The 20,275-nt window shown below is 35.5% G+C and overlaps 1 long non-coding RNA gene across 1 annotated transcript; it reads right to left on the bottom strand.

Moving 5' to 3' along the window:
- Nucleotides 1-1,735: 1,735 nt before the first annotated feature.
- LOC113723109 (uncharacterized) lies at nt 1,736-2,113 on the bottom strand. Its single transcript, XR_003456890.2, has 2 exons — nt 1,877-2,113; nt 1,736-1,791 (listed from the first exon to the last, which is right to left on the bottom strand). It is a non-coding gene; the product is annotated as an uncharacterized lncRNA (long non-coding RNA).
- Nucleotides 2,114-20,275: the final 18,162 nt, after the last annotated feature.

Here is a 20,275-nt window from a genome sequence, read left to right as displayed (position 1 = left end):
ACCCTGACCCTGCTCCATGTTAAACATCAGACTAGCAAGATCCATGTTTTGTCTTTTGTGTATTAGTAATGGGAGTGCGTGCAGTGCACGTGTATTGTGTTTCTCGTGTGTTATAATTTTTTTTTATAAATTTTTTTTCTAGCAATTAATAAGAAAAGAGAGAAAATTAACAATTTAATGTAATCTTAAGTATATTTAGATGTTAATAGTTCCAAGTTATATACCATTATCTCATTATGATAGGTAAAACCCACCTGATAAGTGTTTATTTTGAGTGTTTTAAGTGTGTTTTATTAATTAGTTTTAGGGTACATTTGATTCTACAGAATTGGAATTGAATTAGAATTGAAATTCTATAGAATTTGAATTCTATGAATTGGAAATCCAAATCCTTGCAATTCTTTCATTTGGAAAATGCATAGAATTGATACGAAATTTGTTTGGAATTCCAAATTCTTTGTTTGGATGAGAGAAGAATTCATTAGGAATTAGAATTGTTTTCATGAAACATTTGCTTACATAAAATTTTTGTTTTTTTCTTTTTTTTTTATATAATACTTTCTTTTTTCTTACATTTAGCTAATTTTTACTAAAAAATTTAAAGGAAAAAACCAATTTGTACCTTTAATAATTTACTTTTCTTGCATTTAGCTAATTGTTACTCAAGCTTTAATGAAAAATGCAAATTACTTCCTTTTTTGGCAAAATATCAGCCAAAACCCCGAAACTAGCTAAGACATTCAGGCAAAATTATAACCAACAATGACAATATAAATAGAAAATATTGCAACAATGATAATATAAATCGACACCTACATATCAAGAATAGAATACTTGTGCTAAATTGCTTGCTTAAACAACCATCATAGATATAGAGGTTATATACACTGTAGTGGAAAAGTAGCCCTCATTTCTGGCTACTTTAACATTGAAATGGTTTGTTAGCAATCGAAACTTTTGGCCTCTGGTAGCAACACCAGTCCTAGTCATTAGTAGTCTCTTGGCATCTGAAAAAAGCAAACATTGATACAGCCAAATATTGATATAATCCATGACTACTATAATGAAAAAAGCAAATTACTTCCTTTTTTGCAAAATACCAGCCAAAACCTTGATAAGCCCTAAGAGCAACAACCAGCTGAGACATTCAGGCAAAACCACAACCAACCATGACAACATAAATAGAAAATATTGCAACACAAATTCACGATTCTTTAGAAGAATGCATTCTCACTAAAAGTTTAATAAATGTATTCTCGCTAAAAGAAATAGAAAAATGTATTCTTGCTAAAAGTCTAAAACAAGCCAAAGAGAAAGGTAGCCCTTTTGAATTGTAATAGTCCTTTCTAGCTTCAAAGGTAAGACAAGAATTCAACCAATTGTGGATTTCAAAAACACAAAACAAAGGAACCAAGCCATCAACTTCAACATTGAAACACCAAGGCACCACCACTTTCCTCCTCCTTGCAGACCTACGCAGGCCATCAGTTCACAATGTTTCCATGCCAGGTAAGGGTGACAATAAAACTGCATAAGCTCAATGCTAAATTAAGACCATTTTCTTTTGACAAATAATACTTGAATAAGGACACAACGACCATTTTGCTTTAGCTGTAGAGCAAATGTACCATTTTCACAAGAAATGAAGCACCTGCCACTAGCTTTTCCTCTTGCTTCTTAATATCATTCTCATCTAATATTCAGTGCCTTCCAAGAAATTTGACGGGGTCACTAATTTGCTACAACAAGTATACAATAATCTCACCTCCTTTAAAGAACAAGACACTGCACCTGGTGTGAAAAGTTAACAAAATAAGGAAGTAGAATTAATAGGCTTAATCATGGGAAATTGCAGTTATATCCAAGGCTTACTTACAGATGTTACTCTACAAGCAGTTAGTTTAAGTTCTTGTTCAAGTAGACCAGGCTCTGCTTCATTTAATTGGAGAAAACCTCTCTCCACTACCCTGTAATAAATTCAATCGTGGGATTATTTGTAAAAGTCATTACCGTTTATAACATACCTCGTCACTAATTTTATCATACACCAAGTGCTACACAGCTACTGTTACAGGACTTTTATCAGATTTTGCATGGACATCCGACTGCAATAATGCTTTCTGCACTTTCTGCACAGAGTTCCAAGTGCTACACAGGTCACAGACAAAACTTAGTGGAGAAGCGTAAAAATACATAAAACTTTGACTGATGAAGATGCATATAACTGAAAATTTGATAATGCAAAACTCGGCGGTTTCTGCTCATGTAAGTTTCTGATGTTGCCGTATTGAAATCAGAAGAGGAAATCAAACACGTAGCCTACTTTCATATGTCATACAATATAATGAGTTACTTTTAAACAGTGAACAGAATTATTTTCCTGGTGCAAGTCAGTCTAAGAAATTAGAAAGGAGAAGTAGAGTTCTCCAACATACCAGAAATTAATTTGCAGAAAATGCAATACATAATATATTAAATGAGCTATCTGTGCTATTTCATCCCTAAAAAATGATAGGATAATTAAGAAGTACTACTAGTTAATATTGCGAATCAAGCTAAAAGCAAGAGATAGAAAATTAAGAGATGAATATAATGGTGGTAGCAGTAGTATTATTAGTTTACTTCTAATCAAAGTTGATTTTTCCAAAAGCCTCAGGATCAATAAAAAATGTCCAATATTAGTGTATATACTTGGTGGCTGGGCTGTAGTCTCGGCTGCAGTTTTGGGTATCTTGTGTTTATAGTATCTATCTATATTTGGTAGTATTGGTAATTGCACATAATTAGGTAAATTGGGGCTGAAGTCACGGGAGTCTGAGGTGCACATTGTACTTGTATATATAGAGCAGATGGCAATGAGAAAACTATGAAAACTTTTCCCAATTCTTCTGGTTTTTCATGGTATCAGAGCATTCTGGCTCTGAAAACAATACCGAACCCCTAGACTATAAATCCTAGGACGATGACAGATCAAAAAGTTTCAAGTTTGAAGACCAATTCGCCGTTCTTATTGAGCGCGAATGACAACCCAGGCAATTTAATTACGCAGACGCAATTCAAAGGACCAAACTATGAAGAATGGGCTAAGGCCATGAGGATTTCGTTGAGGGCAAAGAAGAAACAAGGTTTCATTGATGGCACCATTAAGGAGCCGAACCAGAACTCTGATGAAATTGATGATTGGTGGACAGTGAACTCCATGATTGTGTCATGGATTTTTAACACTATCGAACCAGGCTTGCGTTCCACGATTTCATACAAGGAAACAGCAAAGGAATTATGGGATGATATCCAGCAGCGATTCTCTGTTCGTAATGGCGCGCGAGTTCATCAATTGAAAACGGAGGTTGCAAATTGCAAACAAAACGGGGATTCGATCATGGCTTATTATGGTCGACTCAAGAAACTGTGGGATGATTTGAATGATTACGATCCTATGCCTACTTGTTCTTGTAATGGATGCAAGTGTAATTTCGCTACACGGCTTCAACAGCGTCAAGAGGAAGAGCGGGTGCATCAATTCCTCATGGGGCTTGATGAATCATCTTATAGTAATGTTCGTTCCAACATCATCGCTTCAGACCCTCTTCCAAACCTTCATAGGGTTTATTCTCAAGTTACAGAGCAAGAACAAGTGCAGGTAATGACGCGAGCAGCTCCCAATCGGTCTGATCCGGTGAGCTTTACCATGAAAACAGTCAGCCTAGGCCCTCGGAATTCAGGGGGGGACCGAAAAGACGATGGAATAGTTTGCTCTCACTGCCAAAAACCGGGACATAGCATGGACACATGTTTTCGTCTTCATGGCTATCCCGACTGGTGGCCATGAAATTCGACTCAAGGAAAAGGTAAAGGACATGGTAACCAGGGGCGTGGTCGTGGTGGAGTAGCACGGGCTCATGTTGCACAAGGGGTAGTACAGGCGGCTGCTAATGTTTCCCATGGGAGACCACTTGATGATTCTGATAAAGCTGGATTGGAGAACTTGAGCAAAGCTGATTGGGAGACTTTGAAGTCTCTCTGGAACACTCACACGAATAATACATCAGTTGCTCAGTCACGGCTTAATGGTAAGACATATTTACAATGGTTGTTCGACACAGGTGCTTCGCATCATATGACGGGAGAGGAAACTGCATTTGTAGAGCTTCAAGGAATACCTCCTTGTCCCGTGAAAATGCCAAATGGTGAATACGTTATGGCAATAGGAGAAGGAACAGTTCTTGTAGGAAAATTATTTCTCAAGGGTGTTTTATATGTTCCTGAAATGCGATGCAATTTGATATTTGTTTCAAAATTAGCCCGTGACAAAGTTTATATATTGAAATTCACTGATCGTTTATGTGTTGTCCAGGACCGCACTTCGAGGATGCTGATTGGATTGGGTGAAGAACTTGAGGGGCTGTATGTCGCACGAGGGGAGCCTTTGGTCAATGCTCATGGAGCCGCTACAGTCAAGAATATGGATTTGTGGCATAAAAGGTTGGGACATCCCTCTGTGCGAGTCATAGAAAAGCTCCCTACAATAGATGGTAGTATAGAGATAAATAAAGGTGTTCATGAACCTTGTGACGTTTGTTTCCGGGCAAAACAAACTCGTATTCCTTTTCCTATTAGTGACCGTAAAGCTAGTGATATCTTTGAATTAATTCATTGTGATTTGTGGGGAGCTTATCGAGAGGCTAGTTTTTGTGGTGCTACCTATTTTTTGACTATTGTTGATGATTGTTCTCGTGGTGTATGGGTTTATTTGTTAAAAGGGAAACATGAGGTCCCATATGTTGTTAAGAATTTTTTGGCTATGACCGAGAGACAATTTAATAAACAAGTCAAAATTATACGCAGTGACAATGGTACAGAGTTTACTTGTTTAGATGATTATTTTAAGGAGTGTGGCATTATTCATCAGACTTCCATGGTTGGGACACCCCAACAAAATGGAAGAGTTGAGAGGAAACATCGACACATTTTGAATGTTGGTAGGGCGCTTCATTTTCAGGCTAACTTACCTATTCAATTTTGGGGAGAATGCATTCTCACTGCAGGATATTTAATCAATCGTACTCCATCGTTGGTTTTGGGTGGAAAAACTCCATATGAAATTTTGTTTGGAAGTCCTCCATCTATTTCTCATCTTAGAGTATTTGGATGCCTATGCTATGCTAAGAACATTAATCGGGAAAAGGATAAGTTTGCAAGTCGAAGTCATAAGTGCATATTCATGGGTTATCCATATGGTAAAAAGGGATGGAGGGTGTATGATCTAGATAGGAAGGTTTGCTTTGAAAGTCGAGATGTTGAGTTTGTTGAGCACGTGTTTCCTTTTGTCCATACGGACTCCGCAAGATCGGCACCTCCAGATCCTCTGCCTACTGTCATTGAGCCTACTATATTGGAGGACGTGCCTGAGATTGAGGCACCTCCCCCAGTCTCTGAATATGACGGACAGTCCGTGGAAGAGGGTGTGACAGCAGATGGGACCGTACCAATACCTGAAGTTGCAGAGATTACAGGTACAGCAGAGGATCTTGGTCGCGGCAAACGAGCGCGACAACCTTCAGTTCGTTTGCATGATTATGTGTTGCATACAGCTACCCTCCGTTCCTCAAGCTCTCCTTCCTCTTCCTTGGCATCCTCAGGTACGCCCTACCCCATCACAAATTATGTGAATTGTGCTAAATTTTCTCTGTCGCATCGTCGATTCGCGGCTGCAGTAACTACAGGGATTGAACCAACCAGTTTTAAAGAGGCAATGCAGCATTCATGTTGGCGTGAGGTAATGAGAAAGGAGGTTGAGGCTCTAGAGAATAATGGGACCTGGACAGTTTCTACTTTGCCTACGGGAAAGAAGGCTCTTGGTAGTAAATGGGTCTACAATATCAAGTATCATGCAGATGGAACAATCGAGTGATACAAGGCACGGTTGGTTGTTTTTGGGAATCATCAGATCGAGGGTCTTGATTATACTGAGACGTTCGCACCCACTGCGAAGATAGTCACGGTTCGTACCTTCTTGGCAGTAGCAGCGATCCGTGGGTGGGGATTGCATCAGATGGATATGCACAATGCATTTTTGCATGGCGACCTTGAGGAGGAAGTTTATATGCTTTTTCCACCAGGTTTTACGGCACCCGGAGCGGATAAAGTGTGTCGTCTGTGCAAGTCTCTCTACGGGCTGCGACAGGCACCGCGGTGTTGGTTTGCCAAGCTGGCTGCGGCTCTGGTTCAATATGGATTTCAGCAATCTGGCTCAGACTATTCTTTGTTCACGTTTCGGCGTGACAAAGTTCAGTTGACCATTTTGGTCTATGTGGATGATCTGGTGATAGGTGGGAATGATAGTGATGCCATTCATGCGTTTAAAACTTATTTGAATGATTGTTTCCACATGAAAGACCTTGGTAAATTGAAGTACTTCCTTGGTCTTGAAGTAGCGCGAAATTCGACTGGAATTTTTCTTTGTCAGAGAAAGTATGCTCTCGATATTATTTCTGAGACCGGTTTGTTAGGTGCTAAACCTGCCGGCACACCAATGGAGCAAAATCATCACCTTGCTTTAGCTAAGGACGAGCCCTTTCCTGACTCTATGCCTTATCGGCGTCTTGTTGGTCGTCTTATCTACCTGACGATTACTCGCCCTGAATTGTCTTACAGTGTACATATCTTGGCATAATTTCTGCAGGAGCCACGGCATAGTCATTGGGAGGCGGCTCTTCAAGTTGTTCGTTTCTTAAAACTTCATCCTGGGCAAGGTCTTTTGCTACGCTCTGATTCCTCTCTTCATCTTACGGCTTATTGTGATTCGGATTGGGCGAGTTGCCCCTTGACTCGACGTTCTTTGACGGCATATTTTGTCTTTCTTGGGGATTCTCCAATTTCCTGGCAAACGAAAAAACAGCATACCGTCTCTCGATCTTCGGCTGAGGCAGAGTATCGATCTTTGGCCTCTACGACTTGTGAATTGAAATGGCTCAAGGGTTTGTTAGCTTCTCTTGGCGTTCCTCACTCATCTCCTATGCGGATTTATTGTGATAGCCAGTCCGCTCTTCATCTTGCTCACAACCCTGTGTTTCATGAACGCACCAAGCACATCGAGGTTGATTGTCACTTTGTTCGTGATGAGATTCGTCGTGGTATCATTCTTCCCCAATTTGTATCCTCGTCTCACCAACTCGCTGATATCCTAACCAAGGCTCTTGGCAAACGTTCGTTTGATGACATTCTTTGCAAGTTGGGCATTTCCGATCTTCATGCTTCAACTTGAGGGGGGTATTAGTGTATATACTTGGTGGCTGGGCTGTAGTCTCGGCTGCAGTTTTGGGTATCTTGTGTTTATAGTATCTATCTATATTTGGTAGTATTGGTAATTGCACATAATTAGGTAAATTGGGGCTGAAATCACGGGAGTCTGAGGTGCACATTGTACTTGTATATATAGAGCAGATGGCAATGAGAAAACTATGAAAGCTTTTCCCAATTCTTCTGGTTTTTCATCCAAGTTCCTAATAAGTACCCTCAAATCCTCAGGCATTATCCCGAATGGGTTCCAAGTCAAACTTTGACTAATTAACTAAAACTCAAACAAACAAGAAAATGGAAACCAAAGACCAACTTGTTCTTTTGTTCTCATAACATCGTAAATTATAAGCTTAAAATAATAATAATAATAATAACCGCATAGAATCAATCACTACCACAAATTATCAAAAAAAATACCTTAAAAAAACAATGTTAATAGAAAAAAAAATTATTAAGTTACCTTTATAAACTCTAATTCTATCTGAAAAATCTGGAATAGTAGAGAGTAAATTGCACAGGCATGCCGTATTGGTTAAAGTATCCGTCAATCCTGGAGTAAACCGTACAAGTGCGGTATTTATTGTTTGCAACTGGGGTTTCTTGACTTGATGAAGATCTGGAACTACAAAGCAAATGAATGAAGTTTGGAGGGGCCGAAGACGACTTCTTCTAATGTAGCTTCACTGGAAGGGAAGGAGGAGATTGACAAAAATTAATTAAAACCCCACAATTTCAACCTGAGTTATGCAATGGGCAGCGAGTGGAGCATGGAGGGGTGGAGGTGGCAGCAAAAGTGATGGGTGAAGGCAGCACAAGTGGAGGAGGCGGCGGCAGGAATGCTCCAACAGAGCATTAGATATGGCAATTGATAATCGAAAGAGAAGAGCGAGGTTTGAGTTTTTTCCATCAATTTTATAGTTGACCCATTTTTTAGATTTTACCCGTACAAGACCCGCGTGTTGACCCGATTGAGGAGTTCGGTCATGGAATTGGAATTGGAATTCTTTGGTCCAGCCAAAGAATTGAAACCATGGAATTCGATGGATTTGGAATTGCAATTCAATTCTAATTCTACTGAAAAGATAGTACCCAAACACAAGAATTGAAATTGAGGCTCCAATTCCAATTCTACACTCCAATTCCATGGGAAACCAAACGTACCCTTAGTGTATTTTAATTATTTTTATAGCTAATTGATTAGGTTTCTAGTGAAAGCATGCATTTTATGGTTTAAGTGTTAAAAGTTGCATTTCTGTGGATTAAATGGTGAAAACATCATGTTTGTGTAGGATTCAAGGATTCAATCATCAAATGGAATGAATTGAGAAGATAATTGGATGATTGTTGATGATTTGAAGTGATATAAAGAGAATATGAAGTGGAAAATAGTTAAAAGATGAAATGCAATCAAGTATAAAAAGAGGAGAATTTTGACAGTTTCGACACATGTTGGTATTTTGACTATATCTTGAGCTACAAGTATCAGATTGAGGTGATTCTTGAGTTATTTTGAAGCTAACACATAGTCTACATTTCTTGTGAAAATATCAAAATCTAGTTCGTAATTTTTCACGGTCAAAATGTCAAAATATAATCAGTCATTTTTGTTATTGAAAGCTGAAACAGAGTTTTGACTAGGCAAGGGTATTTGGTCATTTCTCAGGTTATAGAGCTCCAAATTAGATGATTCTTGAATAATTGGAAATCTAACTCAAAGGAATACAACTTTCATGCTTTGCACAAGAGTTAGTTTAGCTTCTATCATCAAGAAAAGTGTAGTTGAAACTGAAAGTAAAGAGTAAAGAGAAGATTTGAAACTAAAAGCGGGAACCCGCAAAAGAGGAAAACGTGGGGTAATACGTGAGTTCCAACTCACGTATTCCATAGCTCATATATTCTCCCCTATTTTTTGCAACTTGCACATCAAATTATTCTACATTCACACAATTTTTCCCGCTATTCACTAGCTCAGAATTTTGGATGTAGCTGTAAAGAAAAGTGTGGAAACTTGGAGAAATACCTTTTGATGATTTTAAGAGACAAATTTGCCAACTAGAAACAACTCACTTTGAGCTTGAATTCTTTATAAATAGGGTCTTTGTTGAGATTATTTGATAACTTTGGAAGGCTTGAGACACTACTGAAAATGTAGTTTTCACTAATTTTCTTATTTAATTAGTATAGTATAGTTAGTGTAGTTTATGCTTCTTGTATTTATAGTTAGATTTGGATGAAGAATTAAAGAGCAAGATGGAGAGTTGGATCTCATGTGACAAGGGTGACTTCTCTCCTATCACTTTCTCTTTTGTATTTGAGTTCATGTTTAGCTATAATACAAGTATGGTCTTTTCTTTTATTCTTTTTATGTTTTGCTAAAGTTTATGCTTAGAGTTATGGATGAAATTTCTAGATTTTGTTTGTGATATTTACTTGGTTATTTGGTGATATTATTTTGAGCAAGTTATTTAACACTTTTGTTTAACTAATCATAATTAACTGGCCATTAATTATGATAATATTAAGGTGTTAAGTTTACAATGAGAATTGGAATTTGTGACTAGTTTAACAAAGTCTTAAACCTAAAGAGTACACTCACAAGAATAGATGTGCACGTTTGTGGGTTTAGTGACATGTTTCATGTAATTTCATAGAAAAAATGAGCTCATAGTTCATTTGATAACCACGAGAGTAGGTATAGCTTAATTACAAGTATAGTTGATTCACTATGAGAGTAGGTTTTACGTACATTAGGGAATTACGTCATAACTAGCCAAAATAATAACATTCAATTAATCGAAAATTTTCATTTGCAAGAGTAGTGAGAAATTTCATAACCCTAGGAGCTTTTTATTGTTACTTTTATTACTTTTATTTCATGTTTATAGTGCAGATTCAATTTCTTGCACTTGTGACAGTCTAAATAATAAAGGAGTTTAAAAACCATCGATAATTGACAATCTCGCCTATGGGTTCGACCTCAATGCTCTATACTCAATCTCGACTTGTATACTTGCAAAAAATCGCGTGTGGGGATTTAATAAATGTAAAACTTAACTATATATGGAATGAACTTAATTGTTATATGCATACCCTGCACTTGTCACTACCTGCATGGTTATATTCAATGCCATACATATATATGTGGGTAATTGGATTGCATAACAAATTAAAAATGTGGTATGCTTATTCATCCAACGGCTAAATAATAAGCCACATAAGTTCAATAGTCCTCAATTTAAACTTGTCAGAATTTTGCCTACGTACATCTGGAGTATACACACACACACCAGAGTATCAAATTAAATAAAAGAAAATACGTAGTAAGAGAAAGTATATATGGTGTAATATGCTAGCACAAAAAATCAAGTAGCGGAAGTAAATATATCAATTTAAAATATTAGATAATGAATAATTGATAAACCAAAAAATAACTCACACTACAACAAAAATGACCTTTAACGGCATTTAAAGGTGTCAGATAGATAATTTAAGCTGACACTTTACCTTTTCTCACACCTCGAACGAGTGTTGTCCCTTCCAATGTGGGGATAGGCTAGTAGCATTCAAATGTGTCAGGAAAACTATGCTATTATAGCATCCCATCTGCCAACAAAAATCTTTTTTCTTGACAATCGAAAGTGTCAGGATATTGTCGATGCTGTTAAGCTATGTTGATACTTTTAACTGCCAGGAGTGTTTTTTCTTTTTTTTTTTTTAAATAAAGAAGAAACCTAGTTGTGCTCCCTACTGTACATTCCGTCAATCAAATACTCTAAGGACTTGTAAAATTATCCCAAAGAACAGAATGCATGTAGTAATTTAAAAACAAAAGTTAATGCTCAAATATCCTTCAACAACAAAAGTAACCAAATGAAAGGGTTCAAAAGAATTGCAAACTAACATGAAAAGCATTGCCATCTAATAAACAAAAGAAACTAAATGAGAGAATCAACACTAAGTCTATAAGAACTTGCAGTAAGAGTTGTCCAAGGGAATTTCTGCTTTTTGCTGGGTCCAAGGGAATGCTTTTGGGCCCGAAATTTCAGTAACTAACGAGGAAGAACTCTTGAATGTTTTAACTTCCTGAATTCCTTGCTTTGGGTTCTCTGATCCCAAGGGTGATGAAGGTGTAACTAGCTGGAAAGTTGTTCCAGATGCAATTGAATTAGGCATGGTGACACCAGTTTTTTCTTTACCAACATCCATAGCATTGCCAATTTCCAAGTCACTTCTTTTACCAGATATAAGTTCTGGAGATGTCCTTATTTCAGGCAAAGCTCTAGCGCTCTCTGGTGCCAGTTTTTCAGCAAAAGATGAACTTTTATTTGTAGCAGATGTTTCTTGATTTTCTCTCCCTTCACCCAAAGGTTCAAATGCACATCTTAAGCTTATGTCATCCTCCAACTCCAAGGAATCCTGCAAGATACAATCCCATAATCGGGCGCAGAAGAATAAGAAATAAATGCAAATCTAATTTTTCAAAGCCATTTACTTCTTTCCTCTCCTCTTTTGCAGGAGCAAGAACACAAAGTGAATTGCTCTGGGACCAATCCTCCAACTTATGGTTATCTTCATTGCCCTACTGCAACTTTAAGGAATCCGTATGTTCCAGGCTTTTAAGAGCCTATCTACGAAGCATATCCATTGTCAATCTAGCAAGTGTCTTCTCCCTTGCAGTAATGAGTTTGGACTTCGTAGATTTCTCTTTTGGGGTCATCTTCTGCAACCAGACGTGGCTTGGTTTGTCTTGTCCAATGACTTAAGCAAATATGTCATTTCGGACACAAGAAGGAGAAAGTTCAATTACCACAAGTGAGATTAATTGGCTTGCCATCTTCTCAAGACTCCCAAAGAATCCTTTCTTGATTTCTCTGCGTTTCGCTTCTTCTCTGGATACAGTTGATTTCACCAACTCATTGTTTTCTCCCATTAACAAGACGAAGGCTTTATTGGTCTTAAGTTCAGCGACTGGTAGCGGATCCCCTTCAACATCTACACTTTCAAAGGAAACCGTCACTATGTTGGTCAGGAACGAAACTGCTGCCTGGCTGCTACCCATTTTTCCCACCAACTACATCAGAATCTGACAATAGAGAGACAGAGAGAGGGGGAGGGGGCTGGAAATGGTGGAGCCAAAAAATGAAAATTTTGAGTAAGTGTTTTGGCCGGCAAAATGAAAATTTTGAGTATTTTACAGCAAATGAATCTTCGCCAAAATCAAACGATGCCGTTTGGTGTCTTTTTTTTTTTTGGTACATCTCACATCTTCTCAAGTGTCATATTAGGTAGTCTAAAGGCACATTATTATTTTTATATCTGATAAAATTAAAAAAAATTAGAGTATATATTATTGAGTTGATAATAAGTGTCATGATAGGAGTGTTATAATGACACAAACCAGCAAGTATCCTTATAGGCATGGCAGGAAAGGCCATTTTTGTCATAGTGTCACAATATCGATCGAGCCATGGACTTTGATTAGTCACAAAAACATGAAACAAAAGAGTAAGAGTAAAGCTATTGGCTAATTAATCACAAGACCAATGGAGAGGGTATAGGAGGAATTAACAACTACTATTCTATTGACAACCAAATTTCCTCAACCTACAAATGTAGGACTTCAAGTCCTTAAATAGAAAAAAACATAACCATGAATATTAATCTAATTATAATAGCAAAACATGACTGAATTATATTTCCTAAATTAACTGTGATACCAAATCTAATATAATGACCAAATAACAAATCAATTTCTAAAACTATTAAAATTCTAAATATGCTTGATTTAAATGATCGAAAATGCTTCCCTTAAATTAAGTTCTTGATATTGCCATCATGAGATTTAATCTCCTTTGCAGTCTCTAGCAGTGTAACTCAAGTGCAATTCCAATTTGCAACGGATACCCATCTGTATATTTATGGATGCAAGTGGACTTGATAAGTATGCATTTTGAGTGTTTAAGTATGTTTTATTATTTAGTTTTGGTGTGTTTTATTCATTTTTATAACTAATTAACTAGGTTTCTAGTGAATTATGTATTTTTTGGTTTAAGTATGAAAAATTGCATTTCTATATGTTCAAAATGGTGAAAACTTCATGTTTTTGTAAGTTTTACTGATTCAATCATCAAATGGAATGAATTGAGAAGATATTTGGATGATTGTTGATACTTTGAAGTGATTTAAAAAGAATATAAAGTGTAAAATGTTCAAAGGATGAAATACAATCAAGTATAAAAAAAGAAATATTTGACAGTTTTGACACCTTTTGGTATTTTGACTATGCCTTGAGTTACAGGAATCGGATTGAGGTGATTCTCAAGTTATTTTGAAGTTAAGAAGTAGCTCTACATTCATCATGAGACACAAATCCAGTTCATCATTTTTCCTAGTCAAAACGTTGAAATATAGTCGGCCATTTTTGTTGTCAAAAGTTGAAGCAAAGGATTGACCAGTCAAGGGTATTTTGGTCATTCCACAATCTACAGAGCTCCAAATTACATGATTATTAAAGCATGGAAAGTAATTCAAAGGGATACCATTTTCATGTTTTGTACGAGAGCAAGTTCATTGTTCATCATCGAGAAAATATCAGTTGAAATTGGTGTAAAAACAGAACAATGTTGAAAACTGACCAGAAAAGTGCAAACCTGTAGGAGAGGTAATACGCACCCACAATATGTGACCTTAACCTATGTTTTTAAGCTGTGTATTCATATTTTGGCTGCTTTATAGTTGGAACTAGTTGCACTTCAACTTGCAGACCAATTTTTTGAACGAATTTCAATTGGAAATTGCATGAAGCATCTTGAAAATTTGGAGAAACAACTTTTGGAAATTCAAGACACAATTTGTACAACTTGAAACATGATTACTTGGAGGCTTAATTCTCTATAAATAGGGCCTTTGTTGAGCTTGTTTCATAACTTTGGAAGGTTGGAGACACTACCAAAAATGTAGTTTTCACTAGTTCATTAGTCTAGTATAGAATAGTATAGTTTCTATCCATTCTTGTACTAGCTAAACATGGATGATATGGAGGATGAAGATGGAGATGCTTGGAACTCATGTGACAGGGGTGACTTCTCTCCTACCATTTTGTTTCTGTATTAATTCTTACGTTTGGCCATAATACAAGTTTGGTGTTTTTTTTCATGCTTAACTAAAGTTTATGCCTAGAGTTATAGATGAACTTTCTATAACTTGTTAGTGATATTTAATTGGTTATTTGATGATATTATTTTGAATAAGTTATTTAGTATTTTTGCTTAACTAATCATGATTAACTGGCCATTAATTGTGATAATTTTAAGGTGTTAAGTTTGCAATGAGAATTGAAATTTAACACTAGTTTAAAGAAGTACTAAACCTGGGAAGTTCACTCACGAGAGTAAAGGAGCACCTTTGTGGTTTTAGTGCCTTGTTCCATGTAATTTCAGGACTATTGGCATACAATTTTTCTACTAATTCTCCTCCATCAAAAAGTCATCCATATTGACCCTTTCGTAGTTAGAGCCACCATATTTTCTCATATAACAATCCACATAACTTTCAACTAATAAATCATGCCTTTCACAATTTTCTTTATGGTAAAAATTTTCACCATTGACAGATTCTTTCTCCATGACAACTCAAACAATTTACGTACCTTCACAAAATATTTCTTCCTTGCTTGAATGTTTTGGCATACCTGCTTCAAGTTTGATCAAACACCATTATGACAATCAATAATGCGGTAAGACATTTTTTACACAACACCAACAATTTCAACAAAGTCCCTCTTTTTAGACTCTATCCAATTAAGATCACATTTTCCTAATTTCAATCAATGAATGAGACGAGCACTCTAAGACCAACTCTCGTGGCCCAATTTTCAATATACGAGTACTCTACTGCAACCTCTGCATCCTTCTATCGCATAGATTACTTTATCACAAACTCTACACGCCCTTCAGAGACCACAGATACCCTATGATCAAACTCTTAAATTTAGAACTCTGATACCACTTATTAGCACAAAAAATCATGCAATGGAAGTAAATATATCATGCTAAAATATTAGATGATGAATAATTGATAAATCAAGAAATAACTCACAATATCGATCGAGTCATGGACTTTGATTAGTCACAAAAACATGAAACAAAAGAGTAAGAGTAAAGCTATTGGCTAATTAATCACAAGACCAATGGAAAAGGCATGGGAGGAATTAACAACTACTATTCTATTGACAACCAAATTTCCTCAACCTACAAATGTAGGACTTCAAGTCCTTAAATAGAAAAAAACATAACCATGAATCTTAATCTAATTATAATAGCAAAACATGACTGAATTATATTTCCTAAACTAATTGTGATACCAAATCTAATATAATGACCAAATAACAAATCAATTTCTAAAACTATTAAAATTCTAAATATGCTTGATTTAAATAATCGACAATGCTTCCCTTAAATTAAGTTCTTGATGTTGCCATCATGAGATTAATCTCCTTTGCAGCCTCTAGCAGTGTAACTCAAGTGCAATTCCAATTTGCAACGGATACCCATCTGTGTATTTATTGATGCAAGTGGACTTGATAAGTATGCATTTTGAGTGTTTAAGTATGTTTTATTATTTAGTTTTGGTGTGTTTTATTAGTCAACTTTGATTAGTCACAAAAACATGAAACAAAAGAATAAGAGTAAAGCTATTAGTTGATTAATCACAAGGCCAATGGAGAAGGCACTGGAGGAATTAATAACTACTATTCTACTAATAACCAAATTTCCTCAACCTACAAACATAGGACTTCAAGTCCATAAATATAAAAAAACATAATCATAAATTCTATTCTAATTATAATACCAGAGCATGACTAAACTCTATTTCCTAAGCCAATTGTGATACCAAATCTAAAATAGTTACCAAATAACAAATCAATTTCTAAAACTATTAAAATTTTAAATATGGTTGATTTAAAATATGTCAACAATACCTCCCTAAATGTTGGCATATTAAATTATGTTCAAATATAGAAATTTCTATGTTATCATTTAATAGTGTTTTAGGCAAATTCGGGTTTTAGTAATTCGATTGAAGTTAAGTTATTTTAGTTTTATTATTTTGAAATTAGTATTTTATTAGAAAATTTCTTGTGGTGTATTAATAGGAATAGGAAGTCATATTACTGTGATTAGTTGAGAAGAGTAAAAGTTTGAGAGCATTGTTGATATTATGGTGTTATTGGTATTATATTGTTTATTTATTCCCCGTCTCCAACACATATTTGTATATATGTGAATTGTCTCTCTATATAAATGGTTTCTAAAATTTATCTCCTATAAATTTTTTGGTACAATTATTTCGATTCTACATCTAATATCAGAGCTCTACATTCAAGAAATTGATCTAATATCTCCTGTGAACATTAACAAATTTGCTAAACTACGATGTTAGTCCTAGACATTCCTACTGTCAAAGTATAAAAATTGCTGTGAAGAAATTAATTGATCGAATTAGACCACAATGTTGGCTCTGAAGTGTGCAGATGGTGAGGAATTTGACTATAAGATTGGTCAGCAAATTGTCAGATTGTTGATGGTGTTACGACAAGTGATCAAACAAGAATCCTATCAATTAAAATTGTGATTATTAGATTCACAAAGTTATGAGTTGTCAATGAATTGACATAAAACTGTGTGATGAATACTAGGGCCGGATACTAGGCAGATTTTAAAGTATTGCAGCTATAACAGAGCATGGCTATCAGGCCCAGTTTAGTGCACAATCTGGAGCCAGATATGTGTTAGCAAATGCGATTTTTAGGGCTTCCACTCTTATTTTCTTCATAATTGGTCGCCTTCTATATATAGCACAAGAGAGGAATGAAGGAATAACTTCTAAGAGAGGAAACTAGCCACAAAACACGAGCAAAAATGTAGATGTCAACCCAAATTCTTAGATCTTAGGTTAGATTATATTAGTGTAGGGGTAGATTAGTCATCTAGTCTTCGTATATAGCTAACTTGGATGAGGATTAAGGTTGAAAATAGAGACGTTGACCCCTAGTGACAAGGATTTAGTCTCTCCTAGCATTTTAACTCTTGTATTTGATTCATTTGTTAGTTATAATACAAGATTGGATTGCATTTTCATTTGCTTTATGTTTTATTAAAGTTTATGCCTTGGGTTTTTGTTGTATTATCCATGATTGTTATGTGATATTTCCTTGGGTATTTTGATGCCATTATCCTGAACAAACTTTTTAGCACTTTTGTTTATATAATCATGATTAGCTGGCCATTGATTGTGATCATATCAAGGTGTTAGATTTGTAATGAGAATTGAAATTTGACACTAGTTCAAGAAAGTGCTAAAGCTGGAAAATACACCCACGCATGTAGAGGTGCACTATTGTGGCTTATTCTGTAGTAATTTCATCGAGTTTCATATCCAAGAAAGTAGGTATTGATTAATTATAAGTATAGAGGTTACACCTGCAAAAACGGGTATCACAAACATTAGGAAATTTAGCCATACCTTAGCCGAGATTTTGGCACTCAATCAATCAAGAAATTGCACTAACATGAGTAATAAGGATTCCATTACCAAGAAGCCTTCATTTATATTTTTCTTCCCAATAGTAGCTTAGGCATATTAGTTCTAATTGGATGATAGTTCAAATAATAGAGAATCTTTAGTAGTGTCTGTAGTTGTCCGTCTTCTCTAAGAGTTCGACCCTTTATACCTATACTAAAACATGACCTGTACACTTGTAGTGTTGTGTGGGGTATTTAAGAATTTAAAATTTTAAAACTTGAGGCATAGCAAGAGATTGTTTTTGTAGACATATCCCAAATCTATTAAGCTTTTGGCATCATTGTTGGGGAAGATTTATGGCAATATTGAAGTGAGGAGTGACTCTATTAGTTTAGACATTTTTACTTGATTTTTTGTGCTATTCTTGTCGTATTTTTTTTGTTCGTGCTTGTGTGTTTGTGTGTAATTTGTATTGTTGTGTTTCATTTTTGTTTTGTGGTGTGTATTACTAGACTCTATCTTTCTTGCCTAATCTTACTTTGAGGCGTTTGAAAGCATTTTTAAGATATGAGTAGGATAAGTCATTTTGGAGGACAGCATGTGAGAGAAGGAATTTGGGGATCTAATCCACAGTATTTTTAATGCACAATGTATGGTAGTGGAGTGCAAGGAAATCTCGCAGATTTGACCCTTGATGATGGCATGTTGAGGTTAAATGCTAAATGGATAGTTTGATGCACTTGGTTGAACAATATAGGACTCTTAATATTTTGACTTCTAATTATATGGGTTTGTGTCTTGTGTGGAGGTTAGCATGATGGTTATCAATGTATACAACCACAACACGTAGATTACTCTAATATTGCACTTCTTATGTTGATCAACATGACCCTAATCGGGGTTATTTGCATGACTATGGTTGGTCTAATCAATATGTTTATAATGATTCTCAAAATTTTTATGACTTCCAACCTAATTATGTCCAACAAAATTATAGGCCATCTTGGGAATTGGCAATTTAGCAGTTGGATAATACGCCTTTTCCTGGGGAGCTAGGAATAGAAAAATTAGCTAACAAATCTAAATCATCTTGTGAGCCAGTTACAGAAAATTTTGTTAGTGAAATGGATTCAAAATTTGAAAAGCTAGCCAATGAAATAGACAACTGTTTTGATAGGCTAGAGGATAGAATGGAAGAATTGACTTCACATTTTAATAGAATGTATGACCAATTGCCTGTTTTGTGTAAAGTTATTTCTTCAAATGATATGAATCCTAACCTGAATGGTAGAAATATCACATGTGCAAGTAGATTATATTGTGATGATGATGATGAATCTAATTTTTTTTGTTAATGATGAAATGCCCACTTTGTATGATGGCTCCTTTGGAACTAACATTGAATCTCAAGATATGAGTATTAATGGCTCATGTTTTACCCCTCTTGAGGAGCATTTATAAAGTGCAAGTTTCAAAGATAAAATAGCTCGAGAAATTCCTGTGGACGGGCCATTGATAAGTCCCAAGTGGTGCACATTCAAAAAATAATATTTATAAAACACTTGAAATTAGTAAACCTTTTCTAACCCTCCTATCATTTGTAAATCCACCACGACCTAAGTTGGTGGACTATTCTTTCACAAAGCCTCCTTGACAATGAGGTTAAATAGTCAAATTAATGATTATAAACAAGCGCTTGATAGTTCTACGTTGGGGTGAGTTCACTAGCCCAATAAGCACACCACAAGCCTATCTAGCAGGCAAGGCATGCATTTTTTGAGAGTAAAAATTTATTGATCAAAACAAATAGAAGAAATATTATAATAACTACTACTCAATAACATAATTATTTACAATATAGCTATAACTGGAATTGAGCACACTGTCTGAACACTATAGTCACAATGCCCCTTTCCGGAAAATTCTTGATAACAATAAAATTGAGCTGCTGCAGATGGAGTCAATTTCACAATCACATAAAACAACATCGAAACCGGTTTGGAAGGGCCCAAAATCACAACAAAAGACCCTTTCGGGGTCCAAAAGTTCGATAATCATGACACATTGGTAGACAATGAGTATATTTACGAGTACTCCGTAGTCCAAAATTAGACAAGGATTTCTGAATTCAAGTACTAACGCATGATCTTGTATATCAATATCCTGTCAACTCTATATAGTGACATCATGGCCAATTCAAGTTAGGTAGCAAACAAATCGAATTGAGCCAAGTTTTGATCTAATTAAATTATATTTTAACTTATTTTATCAAATTCAAACTTGAACTCAAGTTCGATGAGTTCTCAATTTAAAGCTTGATTTCAAATTCAATCTCAAATTCGTGCCCAGCCAAGTTTAAAAAAAAATTTTAAAAATTATTTTATTTTTTAAAAAATGAATAAAATAGTAATTTTTCTTAATAAATAATAAAATATTAGAAATATATATGTGT

Source organism: Coffea arabica, chromosome 2c (genome assembly GCF_036785885.1).
Source record: "Coffea arabica cultivar ET-39 chromosome 2c, Coffea Arabica ET-39 HiFi, whole genome shotgun sequence".
Taxonomy (NCBI): Eukaryota; Viridiplantae; Streptophyta; class Magnoliopsida; order Gentianales; family Rubiaceae; genus Coffea; species Coffea arabica.
The sequence above is the reverse complement of the archived record's forward strand: the minus strand, read 5'-3'. Positions and strand labels throughout refer to the sequence as shown.